This window comes from Vitis riparia, chromosome 9 (genome assembly GCF_004353265.1).
Source record: "Vitis riparia cultivar Riparia Gloire de Montpellier isolate 1030 chromosome 9, EGFV_Vit.rip_1.0, whole genome shotgun sequence".
Taxonomy (NCBI): Eukaryota; Viridiplantae; Streptophyta; class Magnoliopsida; order Vitales; family Vitaceae; genus Vitis; species Vitis riparia.
The window spans coordinates 17,450,660-17,469,721 of NC_048439.1; positions in this window are offsets into that span (position 1 = coordinate 17,450,660).

Genomic DNA, 19,062 nt, shown 5'->3' on the forward strand with positions numbered 1-19,062 from the left:
TGATCCCATGGGTAGCAAGAAAAGTTCAAAGAGCCAAGTATTCACCACCAATATCGGAATAAAGTGTATGAATTTTCTTTTGAAAGTGTGTTTCCACAATGGCTTTAAATTTGATAAACACGTCTTTAACTTCAAATTTCTGTTGAAGGGGATAAAACCAAATGTATTTAGTGAAGTGATCAACAAATATGACATAATATTTAAAACCGTTATGAAAGATAACAGGGAAGTCCACACATCAGAGAAAATAATTTCAAGTGGTTGAGATGAGACAACAATAGATACAGAGAAAGGTAATTTATGGCTTTTATTGCAGTGACAAGCATTACACAAAAAATCATAAATAAGAGAGGAAAACAAGTCTAACTGATAATGCGAAACAATGTGTTTTAAAATGGGAAAAACAGGATGGCCTAATCTATGATGCCACTCAAAGGAAGAAGTTTTGACACTAGAAAAAGCTACTAATGGAGTTGTTGGGGAAGAAGAAACCGACCATTCATACACCCCATTCTTTGTGTGACCCTTCAAAAAGATTGCCCTCGTGTGAAGTTCCTTCACATGAAAAGAGGATGGTAAGAATTCAATAGAGACATTATTAGATGTACAAAATTGAGAAATGGAAATTATATTCTTTCTCATGCTAGGGACACAAAACATTGTCTAATTTAAATGATGTGTTATGAGTGGTAAAAGATGTAGAACCAGTGTGAGTTATAGGAAGACTTGATCCATCGCCAATCATAATGTCATCGGAACCAGTGTAAAGTGTGTGGAGAGATAGATTACTTAGGTTGGCAGTGACATGATGAGAATCACCACTATCCACTAGCCATTGCGGAGTGGTGGGAGTAGTGTTGGCTACAAAATGAGCTCGAGGTTGCCATGGTGTCAGAGTGTCATTCACTAGTGCAATTAGAGTTGTATTGGGTTCATTTGGCACCAAGCAAAAAGAGGGACATCTCTTGGCAGTGTGCTCTTGTATTCCACATATCTGGCAATAACCAAGATAAGGTTGAGAAGGAAGTCGTTGGCTGCAAGAAGAGTTTTGTCCAGCGTTAGGAAACGCAGGGAAGCGATTGTTGGTATTAGGTAAGGGACGCCAATCTGTTCTGTTGTTACCAGAGTGTGTTGATGGACGCCAATTATTGTTGGTATTACCAGAGTTGCAAGATGGATGCCAACTTGTAGTGTTACGATTTGCAGGATTTGCTAAGGCTGGAAAATGAGAGGGTTTAGATTTTGCACCTTGAAGAGACGCTTCAAAATTTAGAAGTTTTTCGTGGAGCTCATAGAACATGATCATGGTATCACAGGCTTGAACTGCACGTATAAGCTCTTTATAGTCATCCCTAAGACCATCAAGAATTTTTTCTGTGAGGTCATCTTCATTCATTGGTGCCCCAAGAATAGCAAGTTCATCAGCCTGACACTTCACCAATTGAAGAAACTCTGTAACAATTTGAGACCCCTTGGTTAGATTTTTAATTTGATTATTTATTTGCTTGATACGCCCTCGAGATGGCTTGGCATATGTGTTTGCAAGGATCAACCAAACTTTTGCTGATGTTTTGGCTCTAGCAATGAACGGGATAATTGTGGGAGAAAGAGATCCAACTAAAGCATTAAGGATCAGTTGGTCTTGTCTAATCCAGCTATTGTGAGTAGGATTTGGTACAGTGGTGTTGTTTTGAGTGATAGTGGAGGGTGGACAAGGTTTGGATCCATCTATATATCCTAAAAGGTCATAGCCAACAAAGAGAGTGTGGAATTAAAGTTTCCAGGAAATGTAATTGGTTGTGGTGAGTTTGAGTGGGGCTTGGGCAGAGATATTGATGGATATGAGAGATGTGTTTGGTTCATTTATGTTTTGAATAATAGGTGGAGAGTTGGAATTATTGGTTGTTGTCATGGTACTAGTGGCTAGAAAAGAGAGCAGCAATAATTAAATGCTCTGATACCATATAACAAGGAGAGAAATAAAGGAACAGAGGAGAGGGAATATGCCACACTCAGCTTCTCATTAAAATAGCATATATAAATACAAAAGATTGTAACAGATTGGAAACGTATCCCTAAAGATAAGTGTATAGCTGTAACTTAAAATACAAATTCAAAAATTAAACAAACTAAAGCAGTTACAACAATTTATGAGAAGGAATCGGGAGACATCTCTAATAATAGCATGGTTAATTCATGGATATTGAACTCGGTGGCTAGGGAGATAACTGATAGTCTTCTCTACATGTTTACTACTGCAGAGATCCGGAATGACCTGCACAAATGATTTCATTAAACCAATGCTCCATGGGTTTTCCATGTCATAAAGGCTCTTATGGCCTTGTATCAGGGCGCGCTTGATGTCAACACTTATTACACTAGGCACAAGATTTTATGGGATGAGCTGAAAGAATTTCAACCTATTTTTGTATGTCATTATGGAGAAATGAAAGCTTGGATGGAGTACCAACAAAAGAAATGTGTTATTTAGTTTTTAATGGGTTTAAATGACTCATATGCCACTACACAAGGTTAGATTTTAATGATGGACCCTTTGTCTCCAATCACCAAAGTTTTTCCCCTGGTTGTTCAAGAAGAAAGGCAACGTGCAGTCAATCAAGGTTTGTCACTCTTTAATGATTCCCAGTTTTTGCGTAATTCTAGCATTTCTACTACTGCAGCTTCCTTCAATTCAAAATCAAAACGAAAAAGACCTTTATGCTCTCATTGTGGTATTCAAGGACATATAGTTGATAAATGTTACAAGCTTCATGGATACCCACCAGGTTATAAAACTAAAGAAAAATCAAATCCACCGAAGATCCAAATAAATCAAATGAGCTCTAATGGACTCTATGAATTTAGGTCATGTCCACAGTATTCACCATTGAACACTTTAACTAGTGATCAGTGTAAACGACTCATAACACTCTTGAGCTCACAACTTCAAATTGGATCTCAAACCTTGACAAATACTCCATAGCTTAGTCCATCCGTGTCAAGCTTCAGTGGTAATCTTTCTCTCTCTCTGACCTACAACTCTTCAACTATTTCTCCTTGTTCATGGGTGTTAGATACTATAGCAATGCATCATGTTTGCTATTTTTTAGATTTTTTCATCAATTCCACACCAATTTCAAATTCTTATATTATGTTACCAAAGGTCCATTATGTTAGCATAGCATGTATAGGATCTGTTCGACTAATGGATACCATTGTTCTCGCCAATGTTTTGTTCATTCCCAATTTTCATTTCAAACTACTTTTTTTTAGTTCCCTTACACGTCAACACTCTATTTCCATTAATTTTTCTTTAGATTCTTGTACTTTTCAGGACCTCTCATAGGGGAGGACAATTGGGAATTATGGTAACCATGTCAGCGACCTCTACATTTTGAATCCAAACAATTTGTTCTCAACATCTTCTTGTTTCTCTAGCGTTTGTAATAATGTCACATTGACTTAAAAGGATTTATGACACTTTCGGTTTAGGTCATCCATCAAATTTAACACTTCATGTTTTGAAGAATGAATTGAAATTTTCACAAATATTTAGTGATTCTTTGCCTTGCAATGTTTGTCCCTTTGCTAAACAAAAGCTTTTACCATTTGTTTCATCAAATTCTTTGTTTGATTAGCCTTTCAATATTGTGCATTGTGATATATGGGGTCCTTTTTCCCTTTTCCCCACAAACTATAGAAGGGCATTGTTACCATTTTGGATGATAGCGCTTGTTTTAATTGGATCTATTTTTGGAAATAAAAATCCGATGTTCTGAGCATCTTTCTTGATCTTTACACTCATAAACACACAATTTGGTGCTAAAATTAAATCTGTGAGAACTGATAATGCCCCTAAATTAGCCTTTATAGAATTTTTTTCGTTCCAAAGACATTAATTCTTTTCATTCTTGTGTGGACACACCACAACAAAACTCTGTGGTAGAATGCAAGCACCAACATTTGTTAAACATTGCTAGAACCTTCCATTTTCAATCAAATGTGCCTTTAAGATATTGGGGAGATTGTGTCTTAATTGCTGCATACTTAATTAATTGATTACCATATCCAATTCTTTCTAACAAAACCCCTTTTGAACTCATGTGGAATAAGAAACCATCATATAGTCACTTGAAGGTCTTTGGCTGCTTGTGTTATGCCTTTACTCTTAAGCATCATTGATTTTTTTTTTTCTCTAGGAGCTTTACCTATTGTTTTTCTTGGGTATCCACTTGGTTATAAGGGATACAAACTGTTAAACCTTAGTACCAATATTGTTTTCATATCATTAGATGTTGTGTTTCATGACAGTTTCTTTCCCTTCACATCTATTCCACCAGCTGCTGAATCTCCTAACTTATTTTTTCATCAAGTGCTGCCATGGCATATACCAAATGTCACTCCTTCTTCCAATTCCATTGATCTAAGTGTTGATTCCACTACTACTATTACTGCTCTATGTTCACAAAATCTTAAATCTTCTTGTCCCTCTCGAGTCATTAATCCTCTTTCCCACTTTTAAGGATTTCCATTGCTACTTTGTGTCCTATAATAATGTTCTCACAACTCATCTACTTTCCCATGTTCTTAGCTATGATCATCTTTCTTCTAACCACAAAGCCTTTGTTTATGCCATTTCTTCTCATTTTGAACCAACCACTTATTCACAAGATGTTAAGGTTCCTAAATGGAATGAAGTTATGATGGCGGAGCTGAAAGCTCTTGAAAGAAATGGGACATGGACATTAACTACTCTTTTAGCTGGTAAGCTCCTTGTTGGCTACAAATGGGTGCATCGTATTAAGTATCGGTCAGATGGCAGTTTAGAGCATTACAAAGCACACTTAGTGGCCAAAGGGTATACATAATAGGAAGGTATTGACTACTTAAACACTTTTTCTCCTGTTGCAAAGTTACCAATAGTTAAGGTTCTCCTCTCTTTGTTTGTTGTTTATGGCTAGAGTTTGACACAACTAGATGAAAATAATGCTTTCTTGCACAGTGATTTAAGCTCTCCTTGAAATTGGTTTCAAATAATCTCATGCAGATCACTTTCTTTTTACCAAAGTTGAGGGACAAAACTTCATTACTCTTTTAGTGTATGTTGATGACATTGTTATAGGAAGCAATAGTCTTAAGCAAGTTAAAATTAAATTTGAAAATATATCTGGGTTCAAGTTGAAAGATTTGGGAAATTTGAAATATTTTCTTGGCATTGATGTGACAAGATCTTCTAAATAAATTTATGTTTGTCAACGCCAATATGCTTTACAACTCTTGTTAGAAACAGGGCATCTTGGGTACGTGTAAGACTTGCAAAACTCCTATGGATGTAAATGTTAAACTTGCTCAAGATGATGGAGAACTTCTTGATGATCCTTTGCAATGTAAGCATATAATTGGAAATTTATTATACTTGACAATCACTCGACTAGACCTATGTTATGCAGTGAATCGCTTGAGCCAATTTTTGGCTAAATCGAGGGTACTGCACTTACAAGTTGTTGTTCATGTTTTGCAATATATAAATAATACAGTTGGCCAAGGTCTTTTTTTATCCTAGTTCAACTTCATTGTAACTAAAGGATTTTGCAAATGCCAACTAGGGTACTTGTCCTCACAGTAGAAAATCAATAAGTTGTTATTATGTTTTTCTTGGAGACTCATTAGTTTGCTGGAAATCCAAGAAACAACACACAGTGTCGAGATCTTCAGCTCAAGCCAAGGACCATTAAGTGGCAAATGTAACTTGTGAGATAGTGTGGCTGCTTTCTCTTCTCAAGGATCTTGGTGTAAATCATGATGGACCTACAATATTGTTTTGTGACAATGAAGCCGCCTTACACATTGCGGCTAATCAAGTTTTTCACAAAAGAACCAAGCACATCCAAATCAATTGCCATTCGATACAAGAGAAAAATTCAAGAAGGAACATTGAAGACTATGCATGTTGCTTCATAACACCAAATAGAGGACTTGTTGACAAAGCCTCTATTTCCAACTTAGTTCACTCTTCTACTAAGCAAGATGAGTGTTCATAATATACATACTCCATCTTGAGGGGGAGTATTAAAATTGAGGGCCTTTTTGTAAAAAAAAAAAAAAAAAAAAAGAAATTAGTTAGAGAAGGTTTTTTTTTTTTTTTTTTTGTTATGCTTGGTGAGTTGGAATTAGGTTAATGTGCGATTTTTTTTTCTAATTTTAAATCCTATTCTAAACACATTATGTTTATTTACTTGTTTATATATTATCATGACGTTATATAGTGTCATATAATAGAACTATTGAGTAGCTTTTCTTTGGAGCATCCTTAGTTTGGATAGATTTGCTGCTCTATAATAGAAATCAAATCATCCAATCCAACCAACTCAACTTTGGAGGGCTGCAAATAATCAAAAGACCCAAATAATCAAGAGAAATTTAAAGACATTCTTTGACTCATTCATTTAATTCAAAGTTTATGCCGTGTCTATCATGCAATTAATTAAGGCTGGTGATTCGACATGATTATTGATGAGTAATAACCAGCAAAAGTTTTAGAGCATTCAATACTTTATTTTCATTAAATTGCTAATGCTATGTTTGGTTCCTAAAAAATTTAAAAAAAAAACACAAAAGAAAGGATTTAGAGAGGGAAGTAAAAAAGAAGAAAAAAAAAGGCCTATAATTATTATTATTTTTTTTAATGCTACTTCAAACATAATTTATTTATTTTATCAATTTAATATAAAAATTAAATAATTTAAAAAATCATAAGTTTCTAACTAATTCTAATTCTAATTTATTTTCTTTCATGTATCAACATCAAACATGAGAAAATTTTGCTTATATTGTTTTTTTCTTTTAATTAGTACTTTATTGGAACAAAACATAGATTAAAAGGTTCTAAGATTGTCTTAAAATGTTATTTTTAGAATCCAATTCAACTTAATTACTTTATGATCCATGAATTATTTGGAGAAATTTGAAAATTAACTTCAGCATCATAAACTAAAAGCTCTATTGCCATCACTTAATTTGCCTGCTCCATGGAGTTGAAAAGTCTTCTATTTTTAGTCCATGCTTAACACCAGCTCAAGTCAAAGTCATGTTAATTTTTAACCAAGTGGAAAAGGACTTGGTTGCTATCTTGTTTTAACCTTCAATTTTCAATGGAAACTAATGAGTTGTGGGGCATGGAGTAGTAGTTTTCTACATCTGAGTGGCGGCATGGACCAACTAGAGACCTATCATATTTTTTCACAAGACCCCTACATTATCTTCTTTGATGATGTCCAACATGCCAATACCACTTTCCTCTCACAAAAGCCATGTAGTATATTCTATTTATCTTCATGGACATAAAATAATATATTACAATCTAGAACATAAAATTATTAGTAGTTTTAACCATATCAAATTGAAAAAGTCACTAATTTATGATTCAATAATCAGACTGATGGTCAAACTACGATTAAAACAATGAGATCATAAATATATAATTTATATATTATTAAAATTAAAATGACTATTAGAAAGTAGTAAATATATAAATAATTAAATAATTAAACAGCTTAAATACATTTTATCATTAATAAGAATGACATATAGATTAATTAAATTATTAACACTTGTAATTTTATTAAAAATGTAGCTTATATCGATTAAGTTGAAATAAGATTTTGTTATTTAAATTGGGTTAGATTTCAATAGCTCACTATTTTTTTGTTATCTCAAAAATTATTAGTTCTTTTATTTATATTATTTTCATATTTATTATCTCATAATATATATAAATATTTATATTCATTTTGAAGTTTTGAAATAATCTATATATAATAAACGATGGGTTTGAACCTAGGATGTGCACCTCTATGGTGTTTTTGCAAAAATTATAAAATGTTTGAAGTGGTCCCACAAGTAGAAGAAGAAAAACTAGTCTTTAAAAGACATTTGTGGATCCATGTTTTTCATGTGTGCTCCGATTCGATGGAGAGACTCATTTTATTGTGAAAAAATGATTATTTGAAAAACCGTTTTCAAGTTTTTAGAGTTGTCACTTATTTTATTTACTTTTTAAAAAGGGGAAACAAAATAAGAAAAAAAACATGTGTGACTTCTTATTTGAAAAAAAAAACAATAAACTAAGAATAGGTTCAAGGGTTAGGTTACCTATAGGAAATGTGTAAAATAAGTTGTAGCATCTCCTTAAGCCCGTATACTTATAGTCTAATAAGTAAGTGGAAGGAATTATGGCAATTAAATAATCGATCATGGATACCCAAAAAAGAATAACACAAATATAAAACAAATCATGGTGAAAGTCATGTTACAAGACTATACAAAATAAATTATAAAAAAAAATTGCACAAGTTAATTTATTAAACTAATTAGAAACATGAGTTTAATTATTTCCAAATTCAAGGAATAAAAAAAAATTATTTGCATAAAAAAAGATTTTTCCAATTTGATGATTCAATTTGTTTTATTCACAAAGTAAATTTTTATTTTTATTGTATTTACAACTTCAAAGTATTCTATTTACAAGGAAATGATAATGATTTTTTTATTTAAAAATGATTTTTACAACTTTTATTTTTAAAAAAAAATTTACAAAATCATAGTTATTCTGATACAATCTTATTAACAGAAAATAAAAAAGCAAAAAGATTTTTTAATTTTTATGATGAGGACATTCTGATACAATTTTATCTACTGAAAAAGTGATTTTTGTTACTTTAATTAAAACACATTCTTAACATTCTATTTAAGGGAAGAGTTTACAAATTTATTTAAAAATAAGGTTTTTCCATTTTATTTATTTTTTAAAAAAAATAAAAAAATAAAGTTTTTATTTTTTATTAAAGAAAAGTATGCTTTTAAGGTTTTATTAAAAAAATTACAGTTTTATAAAATAAAAGAAAATAACTTACACAGTTTTATTTTTTACAATTAAAAAATTATAATTTTATTTAAAAGATTTGCACAGTTTTATTTAGAAAATATATTACAATTTTATTTAGAAAAAATTACCTCGATTTTTATTTAGAAAAAAAAAAAAAACCAATTCAATTTACTAAAAAAGGAAAAATCAATTAATTAAAGAAAAAAATCGATTATTCTTTTGGAAAACAAAAGTTCAAATTTTAAATAAAAATTATTAAAAATAATATAAAAATTATTTTAAAAAATGAAAAATGAATGAGAGAGAGAATCTCAAAAGTGGGAATGGAAGAGTAGCGAGCCCCATGTAGTGTGTTGTGGTGAATAATAAACTAAATAAATAAGTAAAAATATAAAATTTGAAGTAGAAGTGAGAGAATAAGCAACTTGGAGAGTGAAAAATGGGAGAGTAGGTGAGAATGGAAGAGTGGTGGGTCTCATATGATAAGATATGGTGAATAATAAATAAATAAATAATAAAATTAACAAATAAAAATAAAATAAAAGTAATGAGAAACAAATAAAATAGAATTAAAATAAATAAATAAAAGTCTAATAAAAAATAAAAATAAAGAACTTAAAGGCTTAAAGACAAATTTTGGGGTCTACAATATTTTTATGCATGACAACACAAGAAGCACAAAAGGGTATGCCTTTGTTGCGATTTTGCAAACCAAAAAAAAAGTAAAAAAAATGAAAACGAAACGAAAAAAAAACTATGTGCACATGATCCATGGAGTGAACCCACTTGATTCATATAAGTTAGCATAGAAAATTATCTATAATGAATGGAACAATTAAAAATTATCTAGATATCAAATAAATCATAGTCAAATTTTTTGTTTTAGGAGACAACTTGTCTTAAAATCATTTAATGAAGAGTCCATTCATTTTCTTTTTGGAAAAAATACCTCTTTTTTTTTTTTGGGTAAAAAATAGGTTGTTTTTCTTGCTTTCTTTGTTAATGATATCATCTTGTAAGTATTGGTTGCTAAGTCATTGATACATACACTAAAATATAATTTTTATTTTAACTAATTCTTGGTAATCCAATATACTTGTAATCATAGGAGAATAATACTATTATAATGTTGAGAGTTCCTTTGAGAAAAGATAATTAGGATTTCATATAATTTAATTTTACTTGATATAGAGGTGACTACTTAGATGGTTAAGTTCAAATCTTAAAAATTCAAAACGTTTTATAGCTTAATTTTTTGTAAACTCCTACGTACATCGAGCACATCATACCTTAGTAATGTCTTGAAAGAGAATGACTTCTAAGTTGTGGGTATACGTATGTGCTAGAGGGTTATGCAAAACCCAACGTTTAAGTAATATAAAGCAGATGTTTAAAGTTAGGCATTTGAACTTGTTCTAGATAGCTTGAGGTGAAACCTAAGGGATTAGTGGCCTTAAGTAATATAAATATTCATGAATTCGATGCTACACAATTTTAAATTATTATTGTTATTTATTTTTAACAAAATAAATCAATTATGCTTTTATAAAATATTAATATCCATATATTTAAAAATATTTATAAAAAATATAATTTATTATTTTATTATAATATTGCTATTCATATTTTATTAAACATATTTATTTTTTAATTTATTTGTAACTATAAAATTATTATTTATTTTTAATAAGATTTGAATTAAATTTATTTTATATCATATGAATTGATTTGACAATTTGTTCTTTTACAAAATCAAAATATAAATTTGTTTTTAAAAACAACTTATCCAAAAAAGTTTTTGATTTTTATTTTTTGAAAAATATTTTTAAAAATAACTTGTACTAGAGAATCAAAATACATCCTCCTAAGGATCAATTGAAATCCCATTTATAAGTGAGATTTCATTTCCTTTGAAATTATTCTTAATTTTATTCCTATTGTTATTTTTAAGTTATCCAGACATGAGAATGGATGAGAAAAGAAATGAGATGCTAATTCCCACTCTTCAATCCCACATAGCAAACATACCCTAAGTGTTTACTTGCTTCTATTTGTAGTATATGATATAAGTTTCATACTTAGTTGCCTACCATTTATTTATTTTAGCAATTATCATAAATACAATATTCTTTTTGTTTTCTTCTTTATAAATTGATTTTTTAGATTGACATCTCATTTTAACATATATTATTGTTGTGTTTATTGAATATTCAGACTCATGTCATAACATCTCATTTGAGATTGCCATATCATTTTTTTTTTTTTTTGCTGGATGTGGAGTTTGCCGAATAGGTTAATTACCTATCAATCTCTCAAATTGCTGCTTGGAGTTCATGGCATTGCTACACCCAAAATCCAAATTTGAAGAAGAAAACCATGGAGAGACTATGAGTAACTTCTTTGGCTTCATTCTCTGTATTATTATAAATACTGGATATTAATTATGACAAATTATAGGTCCTCAACTTAAAGATTTTTTTTAGTAGCAGTTAAATAGGTTATAACATTTAAAAATCACAACTTACCTTATATATATATATATACCTAAAACCAATATATTAATTAATTACCTATGAATAAATTAAAAAGCCAAGTATCTTTTCTATTGCAACTATGATGAATTCACTTCCAAAGCTTAAAATGATACATAAAGCATACAAAGGTCTACAAACAAAACTTATTGCCTTCGTGGGTGGTTTTTGGCATAGGTTGCTCTTCCTCTCAACAACCATTTAACAATATTTGCCACAAAATCAAAGTAGGCATCATACCAATATTTCCTTATTGCCAAAACAAATAATGGAACTAAAATACCCACCGTAAACCCCAAGCCAACACTCAAGTAAAACCATTGATCAATATAGCCACCGTCGTTTTTGTCCTCAACAATACTTTGCTTTTTATTTGGCATTTTATGACTAGTGGAGCTCCACAAAGATCAGGATTTCCAACAAAGGTCAACTCAGTGAAAGTTGTCATGTGCCCTATAAAAGGGATCTTACCAAAGAAATTGTTATTTGATAGATTCAAATAACCTAAGAATGATAATAAGGACATGCTTGAAGGAATGGTGCCGAAAAGCTTATTACTTGATAGATCAAGAGAGGACAGTTGACACAACATTGAAATGTTTTATGGAATTTGACCAATGATGTGATTCCTAGACAAGTTCAAAACCACCAAACCGGACAATTTTGTTATTCTTTAGGGAAACTCTCCACTTAAATTATTGTCAGATAAGTCTATGCCTACCACAAGAGAAAGAGTTCTGGTGTATTCAAGACTTTGGCCTTTTGCAATCACAACCAATCGTTCTTCATGCAAGGAGCTAGTCCCATCGACATACAATGGATATATATTCATGTTATACTCCTGAGCCATTGCTTTAAGCTCAACTAAAGTGACTAGAATTTCACCCATCAAATTGTTTTGTGCAATGTCTAAAACATGCAAGGAGCTCAAATTTGAAACCTGGGAGGGAAGTCTTCCAGAAAACACATTCAACCTCAAACTGAGTATTACAAGATTTCCGAAAGCAACTCCAATCCATGCAGGAACTTGGCTCGATAATTTATTATAACTGAGATCAAGGACTTCCAAAGCTGTTAAATTTTGGAAAGATGAGGGGAGCTCTCCTGAAATCTTGTTGTGGTTCAGATGTAGTGATTGGAGCAATTATAATTGACCCAACGACTTTGGTATCATCCCAAACAAATTGTTCTTTCCAAGGTCTATAACAATTAGGCGAGAGCAATTATTTATGATAGAAGGAATGTTTCTAGACAAATTATTCCTTGAAAGATCAATGACTTGAAGAGAGGTGATGTGTCCTATGGAATTTGGGATGGCCCCTGTTATTTGATTACTCGAAAGAGAAAATAAAAACAATTTGGGTATGGATTCACCTATGTTTGATGGGATGACTCCTGATATTTGATTTTCTGAAAGAAAAAGGAAATGCAAGTCTAACATAGATTCACCTCTACTCAATGGGATAGGGCTAGAAAATTTATTATGGGAGAGATCTAGAAAATAGATCCCTTTGATTGAAAAAGGAATAGGCCCCTAAAAAAGGTTGTAACTAAAATCAATATATGCAAGATTACCAAAAGAAAATTTTAATGAATTTGGTAACTGACCTTGTAACTAATTAAAGTATAGACTAACGTACAGAAGATTAAAAGAAATATTCCAAAGCAATTTGGAATAGAACTTGAAATGCTAGCATTTGAGAAACGAAGATATTGGAGGTTCTTTTGAGACTGAAGCCAAGCTGGAAATGAAGGACCTAAGTGGCATGAACCCATAGAAAGAGCTCTCACTTGGAAAGGGGGAACCCAATTGGAACTAACATTCAAACTGAAAGTATTGAAGTTTAGGTCTAGTTCCTCTAACTTACTTAGCTTCCAAAAATGATGTTTAGAGAGTTCCACTCAGTTGATTAGAAGAAACATCCAAGAAATGTAATTGAGAAAGTTGTCCAATACTATCTGGGAGACTTCCATTTAGCTCATTCCCTTCAAGATTCATATACTCCAACTGTTGCAATGTCCCTAAAGAAGTAGGGATGGACCCTTCAAATTTGTTGTCAGACAGATGAAGTTCCCTAAGTTCTTGAAGCTCACCCAACCAGTTTCGCAATTTTCCTGTCAATTGACTCTCATCCAAGTATAACTCCCTCAAATTAGGTAGAGGACTTTCAGAATTGCAGGTTTCAATTCCTTTGATAATCTCAAGTAAACTTCCATTCAAGTTATTAAGACTCAAATCCAGATATTTTAAGTTGCAAAAGTTTCCAATGGAGCTTGGAATTGAACCTGTCATGACCAAGAGTAAAAAAAAAATATGTATTAATTAAAATTATGTAATGAAAAAATAATATAAATATTAAATGACAAAACAAATTAATTCATGAACAAATATTTTAAAGAAACGGTAAGAAAAATTATGATTTCTCATGCATTGGTGAATAACAATTAGTTCTAACAACCATAAAATAAAGTAATTTATTTAGATGATATAAGACTAGTAAAATTAATCATTGATATTAATCCTTTCTTTAACAATAGTCTAAAATAATTTGAACAAAGTCATAGTTCAGGGAGAAAAGATAGAAAATGAAAACATATACCAAAAGATTAAGAAATTCATTTTTTTTTAATAAATCCAAGTTACAAAACTATAAATTTTTATTTTAGTAATGAAAAAAATATTTAAAAAAAAAAACGTTTTTCCAAACAATTATTTTAATTCTATGTGATTATTCTATTCTTTTTACAAACTCCTAGAAAATGTGAATAAAAAATTATAGTTATCTAGATTATATACTAGTAGAAAGTACCATTAAAGATAAAGTAAGAGACAAGCAAGAATTGAACCTAGTATAATATTTTGAAACAAAAACTTTAAAAGAAAATGATTAAATTAAATAAAGACCGAGAAACTTATGATAAATTAAAATCAATAAAATGACATAGCAACATGGTTTATATCTATCTAAAACATATAGAGGATATGTTATAAATTGAAATACTCTAAATGAATTGGAGAGTGATAAAAAAATATTATCACTCAAATCTAAATATTTTAGAGACTCTAATTTTATCAATCTATCAAAGTAAAAACTCATATTACAACATATGCTTCCTCTTTAATATAGAAGTTAATAGTAGCTTCTTCATTTGGATTTAGTTGATTCTCTTAATGATTAAAAACCACCCTAAGTTAATAGTAACTTATTATCCCCAAGAACAAAATAAATTTAAAAAATGAAAGCATGTCAAAAATCTTATTATAGAAATGAATGCATTAAAAAAATAATTAATATAATAAATGTATAAAAATGATATTTTTATTATTGACAATAATAAATAATAAATCACTAATCAACTAATTTAAAACAAAAAAAAAGATGTTAAGGATTTAAAAAAAAAAATCGTATTCCCATAAGATTCAATTCTTTTTCATGGTTAAGTAGTCAATTACTTACCTTTACACAAGAAATTGTTAAATAATATAGATACTTCATAAACAAAAATTATTAGACTATATACTTTCTCTTAGATAAAAAAAAAAAAGAAGAAAAAAAAAGAAACTAAATTTCCTTCTAAGAAATTTAAAATTCAAAATAATGTTTTAATAATAGGTAGAAATTTATTTCCAACATGTGAACAAAGTATAGCAATTATTTGATATTGTATACTAATACATAGTCAATAAGAGCTTATATACACAATGATCAACTATATATATTTAACTACACATTAAACAAAGAAATATAAATTTTTATATTAACACAAGAAGCTTACCATGTAATTCATTATAACCCAAATTTAGAACTTCTATCTTTTTCAAACTCTTCCTCAATAGTTGAGAGATACTACCTCTGAGATTGCGATTCATAGATAGATCTAAGTATTGCAACTTAGGTAGCTCACCAAGACCAAGTGGAATCTTCCCATGTAATTGATTGTAGCTTATATCAAGGGATTCAATGTTGCTAACATTTAGAAGCCATTCAAGAAACACAAAATTGAATTGGTTAGAGCTTATAGTTATAAGAAGTAGTGAAGTAAAATTAACAAAGCTTGGAGATGGAATTGAGCCAATGAGGTTACACCTATCTAGATGCGACTCAGTTAAAGCTAGAAGCTTGTTTAGTACTTCAACCCATTGACTTCCTACCAATGCAAGGTCAACAGAATCCATATCAAGATACTTCAAGGAAACAAGACTAGCCATCCATTCAATATTGTCAACATATAGATCATTAGAATATCTAGAAGAAAGATTTAGATGTCGTAGGCTAGAAAGATTCTCTAAATTTGAAGGAATCACTCCACTAAACCCAACATTGGATAAGTTTAGATATAGTAGATTCTTCAAAGACCCAAAAAACTAAGGAAGAGGTATGGCATTGTATGAGTTGAAACTCAAATCTAGATATTTCAAGGATTTGAGTTTTATCAATGAAGGTCTAATTTCTCCACTCAAGTTCATAGAGCTCCAATTCTTAGATGCATCCTCATCCAAATAAGAGTTATGAAGATCAATTGAAATGACAAATCTTGTGCCATTTTCACAACTAATTCCTTGACAATAGCAATAATTGGTTCCTTTCCATGATGAAAGCCGATTGTTGGGGTCTTTGAGACCATTTTTGAAGTCGATAAGAGCCTCTTGTTCAAATTGTAGATTGCCATCAATATTGGTATGGCTATTGCAAGCAAGTTTTGTTGTTATTAAATAGAGAATGGTCAAAATGAAGCAAAAAATTGAAATTCTTTCCATGTAAATATTCAATTCTCTAGTAGGGAGCACTTGTAAAAATTGAATTCCAATATATAGTCAATCTTTTCTTGACTTGAATCAAAATTTTATTTCCAACATAAAAATGAAAAAAGTAACAAAAAAATTTAAAAGACAATTGCATCAATACAAAGAACTCATTTTAATATTTAACAAATTTCATTAGTCTATTATGATTAATTTAAGAAGATCTATTGATACCATTCTTATATATATACTAAGAAAAACAATTGTAATTATCTCATAGATCAAGTTTACTTTGATCGACAATAACTAAAATCAACTACAAGAGAGTAAAAGCATTCGATAGAAAAGCACATTAAAAATAATTTATCAATATTAGTGGAGTAGAACATCACCTGAAACTTCTTTCTTGTTCTCTTTGGTTTTTTACTTCAACACGAATATATAGAAGATGGTTTAAAGTGATGACAATGATAGCCGCATTTTTCTTTTTCTTTTTTTAGTATTATATGAGTTCTTGCCTCCATTATTAAAACCAAGTGTTTTGATTGAAGAACTTTGACTTGGAGAAAAAAATGTAGATGGAAAGACCATGACCTGGCACTAAGTCAAGGTGATCAATAAGATTAAAATAAATATGAAAATTCATTTATGAGTAAAAAAAAAATGCTCATTTTAAACTTTGAAATATCTTAATTGAGAGAAATAAAAGATGTAAATCAAGGTATTATGAATAAGTTAAAAGCTTAGATCATTCAACATACAAAATAGCATTATTTAATCTATGGGATTGTTTGGTGGTGTAATTTGGAAATTTATAGGATTATTTGGTATTCTTATTTTGGAAAACAATTTTAAAAAATGAAATTAAATAGAAAACAGATACATAGAACAAATAGAAATTACTTTAACTTGTTTTCAAAGACAAAAAGAAAATATAAAGAAATAAAAATAATACTTTAAAAAATGTTAAAAAGCAAATTAAGTAAACACGGTCTCTTTCCTCTTTCATTTCTCTTCACCATCCAATACCAAAATTGTCAAATATGATTTTTCTTAATTACATGTATTCTTTTAATTTTCTTTAACCTCTCTAAATTTTTTATTAGGCAAATAGGTTCCAAATCAAGTAATATTTAATATATATGATTTAGTCATTTTTAAAAATAATTTAAAACTCAAAAATCAATCCAATTAATACTAAACAGTAATCAAACTCAAAGTCAATCCAACTAATATTAAAAAACCAAGAACCTTACAACTATGTTGAAAGGTGATATATTTTGAAACATTCAAGACCTTACAACCATATTGAAGGGTGATATCTTCCTTTTCTTCCATCTCCTGTTCTCTTCCTATCCACAACTAGCTCTCCTCCGGCTACCCCATCCGAACCTGCCCCCATATCACCTCCAGCCAACTCTTTGTCTTTACCCCTACTCATTCAGGTGCCAGTTGTGGATGAAGCAACTGAGATTCCTACTGTTCCACTCCCGGATTCCACAACTCCAATTCTTGGCCATCCTATGATCACCAGATCCAAATCTGGTATCTGTAAGAAGAAGACCTATCTTACCTCACTCACAGTTGAGCCACATACTGTCAAGCAGGCTCTTCAAGACCCCAATTGGAAGCTTGCTATGGAACAGGAATATCAAGCTCTATTGAAGAATCAAACTTGGTCTCTAGTGCCACCTTTGTCTAATGTCAAAATTATTGGGTGTAAATGGGTCTTCAAACTCAAACATAAACCTGATAGCAACATTGACAGGTACAAAGCTTGCCTGGTTGCCCAAGGTTTTCATCAAACCTATGGCATCGATTTTTTTGAGACATTCAGTCCAGTCATGAAGCCTTGCACTATCAAGCTTGTTCTCTCCATTGTCGTCTCTTCCAACTAGCCTATTAAACAACTAGATGTCCACAATGCTTTTTTAAATGGAGATATTCAAGAACAGGTGTTCATGATGCAACCTCCTGGCTTTGAAGATAGCTCTTGCCCGACTCATGTTTATCGCCTACAGAAGGCTCTCTGTGGCCTTAAACAAGCACCTCAAGCCTGGTTCCATAAGCTCAACTCATTTCTCTTATAGTTGGGATTCCAATGCTCAAGGGCTAATGCATCTTTATTTTATTTCCACTCTGCATCTAATATTATCATCCTCTTAATCTATGTGGATGATATTTTCATTACTGGCAGCAATCCACCACGGGTCCATTAGATCATTTCTCAGCTTAGCTCTCATTTTGCTCTTCAAGACCTTGGGGATATTAGTTCCTTGGCATTGAAGTCACCCGGCTTCCTCATGTTCTTCATTTCAATCAACAACGCTACATACATCAGCTACTTGAGCGTGCTGATCTTTTTGGGGCCAAATCTGCTAGCACACTGGTGCTTTGGGAAAATTGTTATCAACAGCAAATTGAGAACCTTTATCTGCTCTTGATGTTACTCACTACCGTAGTCTTGTGGGTGCTCTTCAATACATCACTCTCACACGATCAAAAATCTCATTTGCAGTGAATCGATCTTGTCAATACATGGCTCATCCTACCACTTCTCATCTGCAAGCTGCTAAACTCATACTCCGCTATCTCAAAAGTACTGCTACTCATGGTCTTTTTATCCATGCCTCACCATCTTGGTCTCTTCAAGGCTATACCAATGCAGATTAGGCTTCATGTCTGAATGATAGAAGAAACACTAGTGGCTTTTGTCTTTTTTTGGCACCAATCTCATCTCATGGTCCTCCACAAAGCAATGTGTTGTCTCTCGTAGTAGTGCAGAATCGAAGTACTGGGCCCTTGCTCTTCTTGCCGTTGAGGTCTCTTGGGTTCAGTTTCTACTCAAAGAGTTGTGCATTCCTCAACTGGACACTCCTCTGATCTGGTGTGACAATATCAGT